This window comes from Polypterus senegalus, chromosome 16, assembly GCF_016835505.1.
Source record: "Polypterus senegalus isolate Bchr_013 chromosome 16, ASM1683550v1, whole genome shotgun sequence".
Lineage (NCBI taxonomy): Eukaryota > Metazoa > Chordata > Cladistia > Polypteriformes > Polypteridae > Polypterus > Polypterus senegalus.
The window spans coordinates 63,998,148-64,020,767 of record NC_053169.1 but is presented as its reverse complement, the minus strand read 5'-3'; positions in this window follow the sequence as shown (position 1 = coordinate 64,020,767).

The window sequence follows — 22,620 nt, the reverse complement described above, 5'->3', positions numbered from 1 at the left end:
GGTAAATGATACACGTGCACTCAGCCTTTCACAAGATCTAAAAGAAAACGTAATTTATCAGACCAGGCCAATGCATACTGGGAACACCCCACAAGATCTGCCATTTTGGAGATAGTCTGACACAGTTGTCTAGCCATTACAATTTGGTCCTGTCAAAGGCGGTCTTCACAAACATAGCTCAATATCTGCTTCATTAAACACTTAACACATAAGAATTGCCTCATTTTCAGTCTTGGGTACTGATTGTGATTTGTTCATCAAGATTTTCTTCATAAACAGAAGTAAATCGGTTTCTCATGGAGAGGCCAAAACATCTAATCTGTTTACATATTACAGATGAAGAACATCCCAGAATGTGACCCATTTATTTGCAGTGAACCCTTTATTGAGAGCAGTTCTGTCTGTTTTCTGGACACATTCACTCTTGATCTTCCTTTGAGTCCTAAATAAAACATTATATAACAGCATATTACATAAAACATGCCTGAAACTTATTAGACATGCTGTGACAAAATAAATAGCCCTAAAACAGAATTTTTTTAAAGCTGTGTTTTCAACTCGCATAGGATTATATTTAAAAAAAAAATCAGTAACTACATACAAGTAAAAGAATATGTTCTGTTGTTGTAGTTCACAGCTAACGGACTCTAGTCAGTCAAGACATACTGTAAAAGTTAGAAAAGGGAAAAAGAAGTCAGGAGAAACTGGGAAAGCACAACAGTAACTACAACAACAAAATTCAAACCAACCTGAAAAGCACGAATTCAAAGTAACGTTGTGTAACAGAGAGAGCTCTGGCAATATTATTTGCATAACAGTAGTCAGTACTACTTCTAAAGCACACAATATGTAATTTTAAAAAGGTGATATCAGCATTCGGAAACTTGATAATAAATTTGAAAGGCTGATATTATATTTCAAAATCATGATATGAAATTTTTAAAAACGGATAATAAATTTGAAATGCTTGATATCAAATTTACTTACCTTGATATCTCAGTTAAAAGCTCAATATCAAACATTACAGATTTGATATCCATTTTTAAAACCTTGATATCAAATTTAAGAACAATGTTACCAGATTTCAAGATTGTGAGATCAAATTTCAAACATTTGATATCAAATTTTTAAAATTTGATATCAAATTTTATAGGGTTGATATCTTCTAATTTAAAAAAAAATTCTAATTTAATAATTAAAATCTATAAATATTATACAGTATGTCCGAAACAATTTTAGCATTTAATCACTCTCTTTTGATATACAATTTCCAAAAACAGATATCAAGGATATAACAGTTAATATCAAATTTCAAAAGAGTGATATTACATTTCCAAGAGATGATATCATATATTAAAAGCCCAATATCAAAGATTTAAGTACTTATATCAAATTGAAAACTCATGATATCAATATTTTGAAAGCAGATATCAAATTAAAGGAATTAAATGTTAAAATGGCTTGCCATAGGGATGAGCAGGCGAGACATGTGGTAAAGTGCATGCTGGGCTGGCTAAAGAGGAACTTACTGCCAATATGATTTTACTTGGAATTAAACAACTGTTTTATCTGGATTTTAGAATTGTTGTTTTTATCCTTCACATGTTATTCTAGATTTATGGATCATTATTGATGCACAGCACTTTTTGGACACTTTGTTGTTTTAAATAAAAGCACTGATTCACTTAGCACCAAACCCTTAATGGCTATGTGTGTCCTCTTTTGTCTGGCTCATCCTCGCGTATGTTATTGAAGGTTCTGGGTTCAGGAGACTTCTGGAAGCAACCAGGGAGTATGCAGCTGACCTGGACCATCACAAAGAGCACAAAGCAGTTGTATAGTATTTTTATTGCTACTATTTTATTTGACAGGCATCTTTTTTCAAGGTATCTTGATAGGTCAGGATACATTACAACTGACTGCACGTATTTTGAGTATTTGTAGTATAGGTTAATCATAAGATTAAATGACAAATAGGGTCACACAATGACAAAGAGAAGGCAGAGGGTATTTCATCAGCAGATTAATTGTTTAAAGTTCATTACAGGACTCATGTTACCACACTTCTGCATGAATCCATGCAGTTGGTTAGATCTGAGCCTACATAAGGAAACTAAAATGGACATGAAGGCTACTATCGACAATTTATCCTGTTATGAAAAACGTTAAATGCATTTACTATTTCAAATATAACCATATTTTTGCTATTATTTACATAGGGCAAATGCAAATGTCTAACTACTCAGAATCTAGTAAAAAGACAACACCTTTTAGTTTGCCACTTCTGAATGAATGTTAATCAATAATATTAGCTGCTTCAGGCAACTTGTTCAATTGATCTTGCAAAATTAACTAAATACACCTTTGTTCCCTGGTGTACAGTGCAGTGTATGAGTACTAAAATATGAACTGGTGCCCAAGGTAAGGCCTATATTGCATGCTAATTCAGCAAAACTAACATTTAGGATCTTGGATACCCTGGCACTGTCTATTGCATTTATACCAGTAGACATACATCTTCTTTTGTCATTAAAGGTGAATAGTCATCATTCACGTCACTGCTTAATGGATTGGCACAATTACTTCAAAGTTCATTAGAAGAAATACTGTTAGGTCTGAATAAAAACCATGCTTGAGGATCAACAAGTAAGTATAGACTATAGGTTGAGGTTGAAAGCCTGATAAGTCAAAGTATTAGGGAGCCAACCTGATACCCTGTTTAATGTAGAAGGTTTTGTCAAAAAAATAAATCAAAAGTGGAAAAAATGGAGGGACCAGTGATCTGATCAGCACAGAATGATTCTCTGTTAAGCAATTGATCTTTCTTGATTGAAGGATCCATCCTGTCTGATAAAGGGTCTAAAGTAAATGCCAACTTCAGTTTGGCATGTTCTTTAAATAGCAGAAGGTCCAGAAGGGATGGGGTTTCTAGTGATATTGTGGAAGTGATGTCAGGGTTTGCCAGGGTTTTCTTCCTCAACTCTAAAGAGAAACATTGATAGGTGGTTAGTAACTGTGTCCCATTTTTATCCTTCTCTATCATTCTTACCTAATCAGGACAAGTGAGATGCTCCCTAGGCTTGTGTGACATTTTTGAATACAAAATAAAAACAGTAATTGTCCCCATACTAAGTCCTGAGGGGTATTGCAGTATATCTAACAACAGAATGTTATTATGGCATACTAATATTAAATTTATATATTTCTCCTATAAACTTCAACTCGGGCAGAATTGTGGTGTAGTGGTTAGCACTGCTGACTCACAGATCCAGCATCCTTAGTTTGAATCCTGTGTGAGCAGATCATAAATTCAACCTATTTTGTATTAGCTTATCTTTCATTACTGTGTTTTTCCCTTTTATACCCTAAAGACCTGTTTAAAGATAAGTGTCAATTCTAAAATGGCACTTGCAGTCAATTATGTCAAAAAGGTGTATATCAAGCAACATAAGAAGTGCCACATTTTCAAAGTCAAAAGATAAAAGAATGTCATTGACAAGATGAGTAATGCTGTTTCTATACTGTGATGGATGGAATGCCATACTTCTTTCCCCTTAAACACTTAGAAAATTGTCTGATTGGTTATAATTGTCTGATTGGTTATATGAAAGCATTCTTGCAATAGAATATACTCACATTTTATTGCCTTGCTTGTGTGGCCAACAAGAAAAATGCTCGGAGTGGTTCTTGAGATTATAAAGCATTCTAGTAACATGTATCATAGGCGACTTTGTGTTTTGCCCATTATCTCTTCTCCTTTCTCTGATTATTAGCACTTGATTTATTCACTTGTTATAACAGGGGTACAAAAATTCCCTTTTGCAGGTTAATAAATTCCCAGAGTTGACAACATTAAGTGCAAACTAGTGTGGAAGAAAAATGACCCACATTAATCAATTATCAGAGAGGAGATCTTTATTACAGTACAGTAATGGATTCAACTCCTATCAAAGAAACGATTTAAATAAACTTCTGTGCTTTGAGTTATCTTATTTAAAGGTTCTACCCACACTTGCATCATACATGATTTGGTTGAATAGTCAAATTATGAACACATGCTTTTTGGTTTGTTAATTAGAGAACTGATTAATTAGTTCTTGTCAGGATTACAATGCCTTGTTTCAAACCCACATATTCTCGTATCCACGAAACAGCCCACAGTTACAAGCCTCATATCCCAGAGTTAAAAACAGAACATTGCCTGCCTCCTAAGGAAATGCATTCATTCTATATGTGACATTTCATCTTGAAAATGCAGAAAAGGTAAGAATCTGATCTGTACAGATAAAAAAAAAAACAGTGTGAAACACAATTCATACAGTTAGAATTAAAAAGCAATAAAGCTAAATTCATAAAAAGTAAACATTCATATTGATAAGAATAATAAATTCCAAACTAGGAACTGAAACTGAACTGGACGGCAATCCAGTAAGCTGATAATTGTATTGTCCTGTCATCTCAGTTTCCAAGGAGTGCTGTAAAAAAAAATAGACCCCTTTATTTACAGCTGCTCCACATTGCGTTCTGCTCTATGCTTTTGCAGCGGACCAAGGAGGCTGCTATATCTTATCGTACTTGTTTATGAAGAGGCTGCGCTATCTTGTCATCATTGGGCACAAGAGAATAAGGCAGGAGCACACCCTAGGAGACCACTAGGGCATCACAGACACACTCACTAACTTACACACTCAATTTGTGTTTCCACATTATTGTTTAGATTTACATGTGTGTGTCATGGTTGCAGATCAAATTGTGCAGCAAAGCAAACCAATGGTGTGTAGCACTTTTTCAATAACTACTTTGGTAAGTTTCACCAGGATAAATACTGCTAATTCATAGAAGTTTGAATGTTGAAACTGACTTTTTTATTTATTAGTGACAGAAACGTTATTTTCTATAGCTCCTGTCAGAATGAGGAATAGTTCAAAGAACATGACTGGCTGTGTCATACAGAACCATCAGTTCATAATGCACACTTTGATATTAACTAACTTCTACAGGGAAACTGACACACAATTCAGAATATAACACCAAAATAGTTGTAAACAAAGTATACAACCAAGAAATGCTTCTCAGCCTCCATTCACGGAAGTTGCACAAGCACTATTAATGTGAGATTTGAAGCACCCCAAAGTACTTCTGTCTGCTACACAATGCAAAGTATTTTAATTCATATATTTCATGGTTTTGAGAATTCAACTATGTCATCTTTTAATATTAGAAAAGATTAATTACCTTCAGTTTTGTCCTTGAAAATTAAAGTAGCTCTTCTCTAAACTTTTCTGTGCTGTTATTTTTGCTATATTTAATGTAGTAAAGAGTAAAATTGCACAATATTTCAAACATGGCATCATGTGTACTCCATATCTTACACATAGCCTGTCATGACTTGCACTTAACACCTCATGATCTATAAGTGAACATCCAAATAATCTGCTTAATAGCTTCTGAGCGCTGTATGGATGTGAACTTGGCAATCTTTCTAGTTAGGTGCACTTCAAATAACGCAACACCTCCTTTGTGGCAATGGCTGTCTGTGCCAACCCAAAGGATTCATGTCCATTACTTCTCACTTTTAGTTAGCTCCCTATCCTTAGATAAACGGCTCATTTACCCTCTCTATTTAGAGATCATTGATTGTGGCAAGCTTGCCGTTTTCATAGCCTCCCATGCAGCTGGCACTGACGCTTCTCATTTGAATGATGGAATGCCAGCTCATATTGTTGGTGAAACTTTGCTGATGCCATCCCCAGACTGATGCAATTGCCACTGCTGTTGCAATATTTTTACTATCTTTAAAATTTTCAGTTTATTTACAAAAAATTTCATTAACCACATATCTACCCATTTCTGAACTCTGCCTGAGCTCATGTGTAATAGTTGTGTTGATGGTAGGGTATATGAAAATACACCCATTTTAAAGTCATCTGCAAATTTAATTTCTTAGATGATTTTATGTCAAAATGACTTCACCACAGATTACTACTTTTCACAGTGGCCATAGAACTAATCCACAAATGACATGCTTTTTAACATCTCATATCCTGAAAAGGCTTCTTCCAACACTGCTTTTTGTATTTGAGTGAATTCTTCACTCATCTGTACACTGTTCCTTGAATCCTTGCTTCTTTAATTTGTATCACTAACTTCAGCAATATGTTTTTAAAAAGATGAATATCATCATTTGTGCCACACTGATTAAACAGTTGTGTTAGTTCCTCATAAAATTCAGGCATTACTTTCTAATGTTCCAATCTTCAGATTTCTTTCTCATTTATTATCTGGATATGCTTTGGGAATGTCAACATAACTACATAGCAAAAAAGTAAGTTAAAATTCTGTGTGCTCTAGCTGTCATCTTCTTCACCTGTTTCTAAAGTTAAAAAGTTCTTAAGTCAATAATCACACTTATTAAATGTACTCTATATCTGCAAATGCATTTGATCACTCATATACAATAGTAAGTCTAGACTTTAGGTTGCTAACCTTTTTTAATAATAGGACTCCTAAATGGCAGCAATCTACTGAAAAATAAAAATTTAAAATATCAGTGCACTAACCAATAGTATAACAAGCCAGGTTTTTGCTGTATATTAAAATCAAAACTTTTTGAGTAAAATAAATACATAATTAAGTTGAATAGATATATCAAAAGTAATTACATTGCCCATTAAATTCAATATATACTTTAAAGAGTTAAATTGACAATATAGCTTATTAAAGCTGAATTCACAAACTATGGCAAATATGAGCTTCCTAATGAGAAATTTTACATGGATACCTTTTGAAAGCACCAAGTACAAATGAGAGAAGTTTGGTATAACCTAAGCTCTCACATCATTTCATTATTAAAATTTAAAATAAAAAATGAATCTCAGCCAGAAATGGTCAGGTCATATTTAAAGCAATGCAGTGATTGGGTTGCCTAATGTGTTTCCTTTCCTTTTTAATTTTCACAGAAACAACTACAGCAGATTTTTCATTGGTGTTTTGTATCAACTGAACAGCCCTGCAACAATAAAACATTGATAGACATGCATGAATTTAAAAACACAAGTCTTTTGCTTGAGAAGATCCGGTCTTCTGCAAGCATCAAGCAGAAAAATCCTATTTATTAGAAACAACAGGATAACATTTCCACGATTTAGGCTCCTGTGCCTGGCTGTTTCTTTTCTGGAGTTTCCATGTTCTCCTCATGTTTGTGTTGATTTTCATTAGGGAAGTGCAACTTGAACTTTTTTTGTTGTGATTCAGTCCTGCCTTTCTTACAGACTAACACCTTGTCCAAGGCCCTGTCGATGGCAAGAATAGGAGTGGAGGGAGACTGGAATTTAGAACATGGTCCCCTAAGGTGTTTCGAGGATGATCATCAGAATAATGTTGATTGCTTAACACTAGAATTACCAAAGCCTATGAAAAAACATGTAAACCCGGCCCATCTTAAATCCATTTGCACCTCTCCATCAGCGTTTTGTTGTTTTGTAAATGTGTCGATAAGCACAAGCAACCTTGAATAAAAGCGCACTTGTTTTGTTATACTTGTACATTTTATAAAAGTGCTTATTTGATATTTGGACTTCACACATTATACACTTCATGTCAAAATTTCGTCATTAGTACCGAAACATCAAAAAAATTGTCTTTTATGTATGTGTTCAACATTTCTGTCATCTTACACTTACAAAGATCTTTGTAGACACGGAACACACATGAAATGCATGTGTTCCAAATAACAATATATTATTTACTCTGTACAGCATTATGTACTACTTCACTCCCTGACAAACAAGGCTTGAGCTGAGAGAGTTTTTTGACATTTCTATGGAAGTGGGAGAATGGGATAGCAGGCTGCTTGCGCTTATCAACACATTTACAAAACAAAAGATGCTGAATGGAGAGGTGCAAATGGATTTAAGGTGGGCTGGGTTTACAAATTTTTTCATAGGCTTTGGTAATTCTAGTGTTAATAAGTCATCTGCAACCCACCACTACCCATATTACCAGCAATCAGTGACATTAAATACAACAGTGACTCGTGATCCATTGGTTGAAACCCTGTCTTATGGTGATACAGTTCAATTTTTATCCCACTATACAAAGCAGGCTTAAAATGGTATTAATAGCAATTCCATACTGGTCTTGATGAAGGTGTGTACATGAGTGGGCACTGCAGTCAACTGGCATTTTGTTTAGTGTTTTTTCCTTTCTTGAGGTCATTGATGTTGAGTTAGACTCTGTATCCCTAAAACCAGAATTAAGTTGGCTTAAGAATTTCATGTTATGAAATCCAGTCATTTCCTCATATCCAAACGACATAAAAAAAGTTTCTTGAAAGAAAAAAAAATGTTTATGTACAAACATTACCACTAACAGTAGAAACAGTGGTAGCAGAAAGACATCTAAAAGTGACATGTGTAGAAGTGTGCATAGAAAAGACCATCGCACTCTCTTAATCTTATGCCTAAGAAAGATATTTCAATGCAAGCAGATTCAGGAAAATGGCTATAATGGGAAATTTGCCTTGGAAGTGGTTTCATACAAATTCTGAAATAACTGACACATTTGTGAATTTTACCTTTATGCATTATGTTTATACTTTTCTGTGTTAAAGATTTTATACCCAATGTATCCAAGATACATAACGTTTTTTTTAACTCCTTCATTGGCTATATTATTCACATAAAGAAGTTCCTATCTAATGAGAAGATGTTAAGAAAAGGCTCTTAAGCTATTGTTAAGTGTTAGAGTATTATACAATTGTGTTATGCAAACTATTTCAGTCTTAAAGTCTTAAGTTCTGCTCTCCCAATTAATATCTGGCATTTATCATAGAGAGCTGAAGTATATATATATATATATATATATATATATATATATATATATATATATATATATATATATATATATATATATATATATATATATATATGATATTATATTACATACTACTTCTAATTCTCAAACTCCAATTTCCTTAATGGTTGCTTTGTATACTGATCACCTATTCCATGGGAATATATTTATATGATAATCTAATACACACTTCTGTTCATGTCATACTTCTAAATTCTTCTAAAACAATAATAAGACTGCTGCTACAGAGTAATATGTTAAATTTATCTAAATATTATCTCAAAACACTTTTGTGCCTTTGTGAGATGGCAATATTATTAGTGGCACTGGGTGTTTTGTAATAGAATAGTTCACAATACAATAAATTAAAAAATACATTTATAATAATATATTCATTGGATTTATGCCATTTGAAATGACATTTCCAGTCTGAGCAATTTTACAAAAGCTATGCAGGCAAGTCTACCATATACCATTATTCTTTAAGCTAAAATTGTTTAAAGATTGTCTTTGCTGAATACTCCTTATAGAGGTAAGCATTATAAAATATAGTGCCTAATTGATTATATATATACACAGCCCTGCTGGATACCACAGGGGACGCAAGAGGGAGCTGCAGGGAGGACCGAAGAGTCATATGTTCCCTATAACCCGGAAGTGCATCATAGGAAGAGCAACGACTGAAGTGCATACTTCCGGGGTGAAGAAAATGACTTGTACCTGACCCGGAAGTGATAAAGAATCACATGGACCGGGGATTGGGAACATTTCCGGGTCAGGGAGTATAAAAGGACTGTGGGAGCTCCCAGATGGCGAGCTGAGCTGGGTGGTAGGAGGGCAACGTGTCTGGGAGTGGTGGAGTATTATTGTTTATTGTATTGGGGTATTTAATGAGTATTGTGGAGGAGAGGGTGCTTTGTGCACTGTGCAGTATTAATAAAGTCAACTTTTGGACTTTTACTTGGTGTCTGGAGTCTTGGACAGGGGTTCAAGGGAGCGATACTGCCCCCTATCTATCACTATATATATATATATATATATATATATATATATATATATTGTGAACGGCACCCGGGCACAGACAGGCGGACATGTTGTTTTTTAAACCACCACACGTTTATTACAGAGAATATTTACAATAATTATGGTCACAAAGACCCAGTCCACTGGTCACACAGACCCTAATCACGTGCACAAACCCCAAGTCCAAAGTCCTGGCCACAATGCCTTTCTTCGGGCCGCCTCCACTCTCCACTGCTTCGTCCTCCTTCCACCCGACTCCAGCCCTGAATGAAGGGAGGCGGCCCCTTTTATAGCTGACCCGGATGAGCACCTGGTGTTCCCGGCATACCTTCGTTGCCACGCCCAGCGTGGCGGAAGTGCCGCTGTCCTCCCGGCTGCTCTCCGGCGCCGTCATAATCTTCCCCAGCACTTCCTGGTGTGGCAGGAGTGCTGGGGAAACAAGTCCCAAGGCATTGGGGCGCCTCCTGGCGGTGACCACGGGCTCCTACAGGGAAGGGCTTCCATGCCCTTGACCCGTGGCCCCCAAAGCAACCCGGAAGGCAAACCCCACGTGGTCCAGGCAGGGCTCTGACCCTCTTCCGGTCCCTCCTGGCGTCCCGGCCGGGTCATGGCCCCTGGCATCCCTGACAGTGCCCCACAGCCAGCGAAGACCACTCGTGGGAAAGAGCGACCCGTCCCGCGAGGGCAGCAGAGCCCCGAAACGGGTCCCACTCGAGGATAGCCGGGGTCCGGCCCCGCACTCCTAGCAGGGACAGGGCGGAGACACAATCTGAGCACCAACCCATGGTGCATCCCTGCGCCTCGCACAGGTTGTGCTCCCCCCTTTTACCGGCACCCCGGGGCCTCCTCGGTAGGCACCCCTCCGAGACCTCCAGCGCCTTTGTTCCGAGCCACTGTTCCCCGTAGGCTCCTCCAGCTGTGAGCGCAGCTGCGCACCGGCAGAGAGATTATTCCGCAGACGGCCCGACATCAGAGGGCTGCTCCGCCACGAAGGGGCTCCTTCAGCTCGCCCGGGGTCCGTCCCTACAAAGAGAACACAGGGCAGAACCGCTGCCAGCACCCAGCTCGTGCCACGCACGGGCAGCGTTCCCCTCCAACCGCACCCGGCACTTGCCTGATCGGCACCCTCTCCGCGGCTTCCGTGTCCCTCTCGATAGTGGAACTGTCGGCACCGCCTGCTCTCTCACCGCCGCCTCAGGGATTCCCTCTGCTCCCTCAGAGGGCGGCCAGCCGTACGCGTGCACCCAGCAACGCGTCTCACTGTATTGGAGGAGGCGGCACCCAGCCGCTTAATCCTCCCTTCACTTTCGGACGCCTTGACGATATGCGACTCCGATTAACCAACACGAGCCCCTTCCCGTCTGCGTCCGCAACATATCGGAGGAATCGGCACCCAGCCCTTTATTCCTCCGTTCACTCTGGGACGCCATGACGGTTTGAGACTCCTTATGGAATAAAAGCGCCTCTGTCCCGTCTGCGTCCCTATAGTGCGGCGCAAGACCGCAGCCGACTCGGGGCGGAGGGCGCTAGGACCCGGGGCACTTAGCAGCCCGTATCCATTCAGCGCCCTCTCGACTCCCCTCGCCGCGATACAGCCAGCGGCGCCGCACTCCTGTCGGAGGGCTGCTTACTCGAACTGATCGTTATCATCACAGCCTTTTCAACAGACCCTCCCGCATGCTGTACGGAGTCGGCTGTACTCACCGTCTCCGCCGTACCTCTCCGGCTGGAGATTCCAGCGCCGCGCCGCCCCGCTGTCGATCGAACGTTTGCAGCGCCCGCAGCGCCTTCCTCTCCAGTTCCAGCACCTCAGCCCGGAGGGCACGTAGCATCTGTAAAACACGCTGCTCCACGGGCTGAAGGGACGCCTCCAGCTCCGCCAGAGCAGCCGGCAAAGAAAGGAAGTTAACCGACGCGGAGCCTACCTGTCTGTCAGCCTCCGACGCCGGCCACTTCCTGTGGGCCTTTCCTCCGCCCAATCGGGTCTCCCCTGCCCGTGATGGACATTCCTTGGTCCCGCCTCTCTGCAGTCATCGGCGGGCACACAAGACACACCGCCCAATCGCGTGCCTGTCAGGGGGAGGGACTTCTGGTCCAGGCCATCTTGGCTCCTTCGCGGCTGCCGCCGCCTTACCGAGCCCGCAAACCAGCATCGCCCACCACTGACGCGGATCCGGAGGTCCCTGCCTGGAAAACAAAACACGCCCGGCCCCCAAGGGCCGGCTGCCGATAGGCAGGGAACTCACCTCCCAGGTCCCGTCTAACCGAGGAAACGTCCTCGGCGTGGCCTCTCTGGACGCCACGCCGCCCCGGCGCCTCCAGCAACGCGCGCGATCGTGGGAGCCCGCTGCACTCCTCCAATGCACGCCGCCCGCCCGCTTCAGGGAATAACGGCCCTCCTGCGGACCCCTGGCGGTCCGTGGGGTTCCTTTACCGCTGGGCTGTGTGCACGCAGCACCGATGTACGTGGGTGGGGTCCCTGCTGCACCGGGCCGCCCACAACAATATTTTTTGAACAGGTCTCCGCCTTGAAACAGGCGGAGCATCCTGCCGACTACGCCAGATGTGAACGGCACCCGGGCACAGACAGGCGGACATGTTGTTTTTTAAACCACCACACGTTTATTACAGAGAATATTTACAATAATTATGGTCACAAAGACCCAGTCCACTGGTCACACAGACCCTAATCACGTGCACAAACCCCAAGTCCAAAGTCCTGGCCACAATGCCTTTCTTCGGGCCGCCTCCACTCTCCACTGCTTCGTCCTCCTTCCACCCGACTCCAGCCCTGAATGAAGGGAGGCGGCCCCTTTTATAGCTGACCCGGATGAGCACCTGGTGTTCCCGCATACCTTGTTACGCCCCAGCGTGGAAGTGCCGGCTGTCCTCCGGCTGCTCTCCGGCGCCCATAAATCTTCCCCAGCACTTCCTGGTGTGGCAGGAGTGCTGGGGAAACAAGTCCCAAGGCATTGGGGCGCCTCCTGGCGTGACCACGGGCTCCTACAGGAAGGGCTTCCATGCCCTTGACCCGTGGCCCCAAAGCAACCCGGAAGGCAAACCCCACGTGGTCCAGGCAGGGCTCTGACCCTCTTCCGGTCCCTCCTGGCGTCCCGGCCGGGTCATGGCCCCTGGCATCCCTGACAATATGCATAGTTTTACTGTCAAATAATGCAAAAAGAGTATGCAACACGTATTTCGCCCTAATTCTGGGCTTATCAGGCGTACACACTCACTGCACCCCCTCTCGGGGATCGAACCTCGAACGTCAGCATCAGAGGCGAAGCCACTTTACGTTGCGCCATGGCGTGTGGTTCGTTTATTTAACAGCATGTAGATTGGGGCGAAACACGTGTCACGTACTCTTTGCATTATTTGACAGTAAAACTATGCAACATTCTATGATCTGCTTCTCGCAACTGAAGAGGGCACCGTGGCAGATGTTTGCTGACTTGCAGACCAACCACAAGCGTTACCTGGTAGGTAACTACTCATACAATCTGATTGTGATTCAGACTATGAATGCCATTAATATATCTATACTAATAAAAGGCAAAGCCCTCACTGACTCACTCACTCACTCACTTACTCACTCACTCACTCATCACTAATTCTCCAACATCCCATGTAGGTAGAAGGCTGAAATTTGGCAGGCTTATTCCTTACAGCTTACTTACAAAAGTTGGGTAGGTTTCATTTCGAAATTCTACGCGTAATGGTCATAACTGGAACATACTTTGGTCCATATATACTGTAATAGAATGCAGCTCGATAGCCGTGGGAGGCAGTTTCGTATTAAAATATTTAACCAATCACATTTCAGCCGTCATTTGTTGACAGGCAGAGAGGCTTTCAGAATCTGTTGTGGAGACACTCTAACACAGAATAAATGTCGATCAACCTATTGCTTCAACCAATCAGATTTTGAGTTGGTGTCAGTATGGCCCTTTAGCAGGCATACGGCAACGTCACCGTATTCAGACCCATTGATTGGATAGAAGCCGATATGAGGAAGTCTACGACACCATTGAACGCACCACAAACGCTCCGAGCGAAAGATCATCGCGTGCACTACGGCCAACTCCATGGCAGGATGGCATGGCATATATATATATATATATATATATATATAGAGAGAGAGAGAGAGAGAGAGATAGAGACATACAAGTGGGTACAGAAAGTATTCAGACCCCCTTCATTTTTTCACTCTTTGTTATATTGCAGCAATTTGCTAAAATCATTTAAATTAATTTTTTCCCTCAATGTACACACAGCACCCCATATTGACAGACAAAAAAAAAGAATTTTTGAAATTGTTGCAGATTTATTAAAAAAGAAAAACTGAAATATCACATGGTCCTAAGTGTTCAGACACTTTGCTAAGTATTTAGTAGAACCACCCTTTTGAGCTAATACAGCCATGAGTCTTCTTGGGAAAGATGCAACAAGTTTTTCACACCTGGATTTGGGTATCCTCTGCCATTCATCCTTGCAGAACCTCTCCAGTTCTGTCAGGTTGGATGGTAAACGCTGGTGGACAGCCATTTTTAGGTCTCTCCAGAGATGCTCAATTGAGTTTAAGTCAGGGCTCTGGCTGGGCCATTCAAGAACAGTCACAGAGTTTTTGTGAAGCCACTCCTTTGTTATTTTAGCTGTGTGTTTAGGGTCATTGTCTTGTTGGAAGGTAAACCTTCGGCCCAGTCTGAGGTCCTTAGCACTCTGGAGAAGGTTTTTGTCCAGGATATCCCTGTACTTGGCCACATTCATCTTTCCCTCGATTGCAACCAGTCATCCTGTCCCTGCAGCTGAAAAACACCCCCACAGCATGATGCTGCCACCACCTTGCTTCACTGTGGGGACTGTATTGGACAAGTGATGAGTAGTGCCTGGTTGTCTCCACACATACCGCTTAGAATTAAGGCCAAAAAGTTCTATCTTGGAGTTTGCTAAAAGACACCTGAATGACTCTGAGATGGTGAGAAATAAGACTCTCTGGTCTGACTTAAGCCCAATTGAGCATCTCTGGAGAGACCTAAAAATGGCTGTCCACCAACGTTTACCATCCAACCTGACAGAACTGGAGAGGATCTGCAAGGAGGAATGGCAGAGGATCCCCAAATCCAGATGTGAAAAACTTGTTGCATCTTTCCCAAGTAAACTCATGGCTGTATTAGCTCAAAAGGGTGGTTCTACTGAGCAAAGGGTCTGAATACTTAGGACCATGTGATATTTCAGGTTTTCTTTTTTAATTAATCTGTAACAATTTCAAAAATTCTTTTTTTTTTGTCTGTCAATATGGGGTGCTGTGTGTACATTAATGAGGAAAAAAATTAATTTAAATGATTTTAGCAAATGGCTGCAATATAACAAAGAGTGAATGTAATTGAGATATGTAATTGATAACAAAGAGTGAATGTAATTGAGATATGTAATTGATAACCAAGAGTGAATGTAATTGTTTTGTTACTGTTATCTATATATATCTATATATCTATAGATATATATAGATAACAGTGACAAAACAATTACATTGACAATCATATTACGTTATTTTCAAAATGTTTCCTTTTCTTTTTCATTACTTCTTTAACACACTACTTCTCTGCTGCAAAGCACGGGTATTTTGCTATATATATATATATACAAATAATATAATGTATGTGTGTGTGTATGTATGTGTATGTGTATATATATATGTGTGTGTGTGTGTGTATATATATGTACAGTATTATCTGTATGTATGTATATGTGTGTGTATATATATATGTATATATATGTAGATGTGTATATGTATATATCTATAGATATGTGTATGTGTGGATATGTGTATATGTAGATATGTTTATATGTATATGTGTCTAATGTTTATATGTGTGTGTGTATATACAGTCAATCCTCGTTTATCGCGGTTAATCCGTTCCAGACTCTGCCGCGATAAATGAATTTCCGAGAAGTAGGATTCTTTATTTATAAATCGAATATTTTCGCAGTTAGAGCATAGAAAACCTGTTTACGACCTTCTAAATACAGTAATCCCTCCTCGATCGCGGGAGCTGCGTTCCAGACCCCCCCGCGATAGGTGAAAATCTGCGAAGTAGAAACCATATGTTTGTATGGTTATTTTTATATATTTTAAGCCCTTATAAACTCTCCCACACTGTTAACATTATTAGAGCCCTCTAGAACATGAAATAACACCCTTTAGTCAAACGTTTAAACTGTGCTTCATTACAAGACAGAGATGGCAGTTCTTTCTCACAATTAAAAGAATGCAAACATATCTTATCTTCAAAGGAGCACCGTGAAGAGCAGATAATGTCAGAGAGAGCGCTAAGAAAAGCAAAAATCAATACGTGCTTTTAAGTATACAGAAGCACCGCGATAAAGCGGCATTTTGTAGAGGAGCGTCCTATCTTCTAGGCAAACAGCCACTGTGTAAACAGCCCCCTCTGCTTACACCCCCTCCGTCAGGCAGAGAGAGTGAGAGAGACAGAGAGAAGCAAACAAAACAAGCACCACGCGGGAAGCATATCTTATAGCATTGAGAAGTTTTAGTTAATATGTAATACATGCTCTGATTGAGTAGCTTCTAAGCCATCCGCCAATAGCGTCCCTTGTATGAAATCAACTGGGCAATCAAACTTGAGGAAGCATGTAACCTAAATTAAAAGACCCATTGTCCTCAGAAAGCGGCGAACCAGCGAAAAATCTGTGATATATATTTAGATGTGCTTACATTTAAAATCTGCGATAGAGTGAAGCCGCGAAAGTCGAAGCGCGATATAGCGAGGGATTACTGTATATATATATATATATATATTTATGACAGCAACACTCATATCAATGACAAAACAATTACATTAACAATCATGTTACGTTATTTTAAAAATTTTTCCTTTTCTTTTTCATAACTTTTTTAACACACTATTTCTCCGCTGCGAAGTGCAGGTATTCTGCTAGTATATACTACCAGAATACCTGCGCTTCGCAGCGGCGAAGTACTGCCTTAAAATTTTTATTAAGAAGAAAATTAAACCTTTTTAAACTGAGGTAAAATATACAACTAATTATTTGTTAAGGATCTCTTTGTATACGACATTTTGAGTTCGGCCCTCCGGTTGTAATATGACCATGCTGTGCGCTGAGCTTACTCTTGAGCATGCAACATACAGTTGGCCATGTGAAAAGTTATCTTGTTTCATATCTCACAGCTTGGATTGCTGCTGTCATAATTGGTTTGAATTTCATGATTTGTTTCAATTACAACAGTATTTGCAGGACTTGTGTTGAAGTGACATTCGGCATCTGTCAGCATTGTAAGCATACAACTGTTTTCATCGATAACTTCACATCCAGCTTTTGAGAGTTTAAACATTTATAAACATCAAAGTGTCCACTACTGAAATCGTCACCTGTGAGTCTAAGATGTTTAAGAGGCACTGGCAGTGGTCGAAAGGTGTAAAATATTCGGCCATTTCGTGACAACCGAAAATTCAGCGGCAGCCATCAACTCACATGCAGAAGCATAGGTGAAAGGCTTAATCATTTCACTCTTATAGTGCTCCTGTGTAATATAATTATCTCCTGTACCATCATCAGTCCACACCTTGAACCTGTCCCAGTCATTCAATACGTAAGACACAATGTTCCTCAAGAGGTAGCCTGATATGGCTGTGCAATATGTAACACAGAGAATGGAAAAGGTAGGTGCCATCTCCGGGCATGGAAACCACTGTCAGTAAGTGACAGTTCTTTGATCAATGGTAGTTATCAGCAAGGAGACGTGAATCCCGTGGCGAAGCAAGGAAGGGAATGCAGAGACCGGAGCGACGGACAGCCTTATATAGGCAGGCAGCCAACAACGTGGGAGGCGTTGGGATGGGGGACCCAACGCCGCCTCACATAGTGACCGAGCTGCAGGCTATGGATGTATACATGTATGTAAGTAGGATTCAGTTAGCATTGGGAACCCACATACCAAATTTCTTGAAGATGGGCTCATAAGTAACAAAGACCGTTGAAAAGTTCAATATGGAGGCCGACAGTGGCATCATACCACCAAAATATGTACGTACATTGGTTTTGGTTAGCGCAGGGAAGCCGCCTACCAAATTTCGTGAAGATGGGGCCATAAATAAGAAAGTTCAACATGGCGGATGTTGTCAACCATTACGTGTTGAATTTCGAAATGAAACCTGCTTAACTTTTGTAAGTAAGCTGTAAGGAATGAGCCTGCCAAATGTCAGCCTTCTACCTACATGGGAAGTTGGAGAATTAGTGACATTGGAAACTTCAATATGGCGGCCGACAGTGGCAGCATACCACTGAAATAAGTACATACATCGGTTTTGGTTAGCACAGGGAAGCCACCTACCAAATTTCGTGAAAATGGGGCCATAAATAAGAAAGTTCAACTTGGTGAACGTTGTCAACCGTTATGACCGTTACGCATAAAATTTCGAAATGAAACCTGCTTAACTTTTGTAAGTAAGCTGTAAGGAATGAGCCTGCCAAATTTCAGCCTTCTACTTACACGGTAAGTTGGAAAATTAGTGACGTTGGAAAGTTCAACATGGCGGCTGACAGTGGCATCATACCACCGAAATAAGTATGTACATTGGTTTCGGTTAGCGCAGGAGAGCCGCCTACCAAATTTCGTGAAGATGGGGCCATAAATAAGAAAGTTCAACATGGCGGACATTGTTGACCGTTATGACCGTTACACGTAGAATTTCGAAATGAAACCTGCTTAACTTTTGCAAGTAAGCTGTAAGGAATGAGCATGCCAAATTTCAGCCTTCTACCTACACGGGAAGTTGGAGAATTAGTGACGTTGGTAAGTTCAATATGGCAGCCAACAGTGGCATCATACCACCGAAATAAGTACGTACATCAGTTTCGGTTAGTGCATGGAAGCCGCCTACCAAATTCCGTGAAGATGGGGTCAGCCTTCTACCTACATGGAAAGTTGGAGAATTAGTGACGTTGGAAAGTTCAATATGGCGGCCGACAGTGGCGTCATACCATCGAAATAAATACGTACATCGGTTTCGGTTAGCACAGGGAAGCCGCCTACCAATTTCGTGAAGATGGGGCTGTAAATAAGAAAGTTCAACATGGCGGATGTTGTTGACCGTTATCGACCGTTATGACCGTTACGTGTAGAATTTCGAAATGAAACCTGCTTAACTTTTGTAAGTAAGCTGTAAGGAATAAGCCTGCCAAAATTCCAGCTATGTGCGCAACAGTACAAGCAGGCTTGCTATTGCGAATGAATGGAGCAGTGAGGGGCGGTTCACCACCAACCCAGCACACAGTCACCTCCTCTACAGTATGCTTCCTGCAGTGTCTGCCCACCAAGAACGAACACAGTGCGGCCAAAGGCGCCCCCATTCAACAGGCAGCCACCCAAAGCACACTATAATGCTACACCCCCGCCACTCCATTCACCCTCAATGGCCTCCATTCAGCCACAACCGGGTCACCGCTTACAGTATCACCAACTGCTCACCGAGAATGAACGGGGAAGCCGTGTGTAATGGGTGGGCAGCGAAATCGCCCCCCTCCAGCCTCCGCCCAGCCACCGCTTCCAGTGTCCCCAGGCCGAATATGATGGAGCTGCAGTCACTGAGGCGCATGCGTCGCAGCTGCGGCCCCGTTCATAAGTTGTAGGTCAGATGTCCGTAACTTGGGGACTACCTGTATATATATACAGGTACACCGCTGCAGTACAGGGGAGCTGCCATTTAGTGTTTTGGGAGAGGCAATGTCCTTGAAAAGCTGCCTTCCCCCATCTTTCCATTGCAGGGCAGCCTGACCGGGATGAGCTGCCAGCCATCTCTTACTATATATATATACTGAAGAATCACATATTTTGTCATACAATTTACCCAAATTATAGTACAACGTACATTTAAACACTCTCAGCATTTCAATGCCATTTTTTATGTTATGCAAGTATGTAAAATTACAAATGGGGTTCAGTGTTGTAAAATTAATCACAAAAGGTTAAATATCTAGAAGTCATCAACTCATTTTACTGGTTTTGATTGTTTCAGTATTACAATTCTTAAACTCTTATTTCTGATTTGAGACAGTGTCTTTACCTGATGATTTTGTATATATCATTTGCTAGTTTCTAGTTGAACTATTTTGCATATTTTATTTGATTGGCTTATTGATTTTTGCTCATAAATATTTCTTCATCTTCTGGTTTACTGGTTTCTATAGATGAATCTACTCTTTAACAATGTCACCAGGACCTTCAGTCATTCTATATTTATTTAGAAACTTTATTCTTATTAGGTATATCTGCCCATTTAGTAAACCACATGTGGAGAAGGAGAGGTATCTGTATTTTAGTGTAAGCCATAATGAGCAACTTGGAATAAAAGAACATTTGGGGGTTTAGCAAAAAATGTCAGCATTGAGAGTTTGTAATAGGCAAAAAAAAAAAAAAGTTTAACTGTCATGGGTGTGCCAGAGTTATAATAAGTAACAATCACCTTAAACCTGACCTTTTAACAAAATACTACTTGAGCAAGTACTCTACAACCTGAATTTGAATACCTTCCTAAAATGCAAGTTGAAAAGAAGGCAATAAGAAAATAAGGACAATGCATTATTTATAGATTGGCATGGCATATAAGATGTGTCAAAATAAAAAATGATCGAAACGACTGTTGATTCTGAATGTATGGCTAAAAACTGATTTAATTAAAATAACATTAATCTTTTAAATGGGCATACATTAAAATGTGTGTAAAAGCTCCACAAATACTATCCTCAATTGTTCATCACCATCAACGACTTGATATTTATACTCTACACAACTGATGTGCCATGGAAATAACTCTGTAGTGCCCCTGGGTCCTGAACTGAGAGAGGCACACTCCTCAGGTGGTTAAGACGTATCCAAGGAGGACGGGACTAGGTGGAAAAGCAGACATAAAAATAGGTCCATGATTGCTGCTTTGCAGACACAGCACTTAGAGAGCACTTCAAGAGCCAGGAGATGCGTTGGGTGTCCATATGCATGGGTGCATGTTCACCAGTGACTCTCACAGAGCCAAGGGCCAGTGGGCATACAAGTTGCGTAGAGTGACACAGAGAGAGGACCACCTGTATGAGTGGGCAAAGAAACAAAGCAGCGGGGAAATGCGTCCAAAGTGCTCACTAAGTGTTGTGTCTCTGAACGGCAATCTCCAAGCTGCATTTTTAGCTGCCTCCTGTCCTGCCCTTTTTGACAGTTTAGCACATCTAAGAGATTTAACACTAGAATTACCAGAGCCTTGTAAAACTCGTAGATCTGGCCCACATTAAGTCCAATCGCACCTCTCCGTCAGCATCTTTTGTCCTATAAATGTGCCGCTAAAGACAAGCAGCAAGCTGCCTACTATTACATCCCCCCACCGCCGCAGAACGTGCACAAAGTTCTCGCAACTCATGCCTTGATAATCTCGGAGTGAAGTGCTGGAGTTTTAGAGTGGAAATAATAGACTGTTATTTGGAACACATGCATTTCATGTGTGTTGCGTTTCTACAATAATCTGTGTAAACACATTGTTAAAACAGAAACGTTTTTCATATTTTAGTAATAAATGACAAAATGTAGGCATAAACTATACAATGTATGAAGCCTGAAGTCCAAAGATCAAATAAACACTTTCACAAAAGGTTCAAGGGTAAGACAACAGCTTCCACGGTGTAGCCGTAAGATATGCTGACTCGTAATCAAGAGTCAAGAGCTGCTCTTATTGTTAATATTATACAATAAACACATACATTTGGTTTGCGTCTGTAACAGCCGATGTACTGTACATTTATAGTACTTGTAAAAGTTACCTTTTTTTTCACTTTTATTCTCTCAGTCACGATCACAATACATACTACCGCCCTAGGGATCTGACGCTGTTGAACGCAATGGAACTGAACATTCTCTGATCTGGTGGGATAAAAACTGACACACAAATGCTGGTGAATTTGCCTTCTTCGTACCTCACCATCACTTGATTTTTTTTATTCAGTTTTATTGAGTGTTCCTGCTCATGTTGAATTAGTGTGCACCTTATGGTCCATGATGTCAAAAAAAAAACAAAAAAAAACAGAGACATAGGTATACAGTGATCCCTCGCTATATCGCCCTTCGACTTTCGCAGCTTCACTCCATCGCGGATTTTAAATGTATGCATATCTAAATATATATTTTTCGCTGGTTCGCGGATTTCTGCGGACAATAGGTCTTTTAATTTATGGTACATGCTTCCTCAGTTTATTTGCACAGTTAATTTCATACAAGGGACGCTATTGGCGGATGGCCGAGAAGCTACCCAATCAGAGCACGTATTACGTATTAAATAAAACTCCTCAATGATATACGATATGCTTCCCGTGCGGTGCTGCGCACACTTAAAAGCTCTAGCAGCACGTATTGATTTTTGATTTTTTGCTTTTTTCTGTCTCTCTCACTCTCTCTGACATTCTCTGCTCCTGACGGAGGGGGTGTGAGCAAAGGGGCTGTTTGCCTAGAGGATATGGACGCTCCTCTCAAAAATGCTGAAAGACTACCTTCACATTGCTCCCTTTTTCTTGCAGCCGCTTTATCGCGGTGCTCTGCATACTTAAAAGCCCAACAGCTCGTATTGATTTTTGATTGTTTGCTTTTTTCTCTCTGTCTCTCTCTCTCTCTCTCTCTGACATTCTCTGCCCCTGACACGCACTCCTTTGAAGAGGAAGATATGTTTG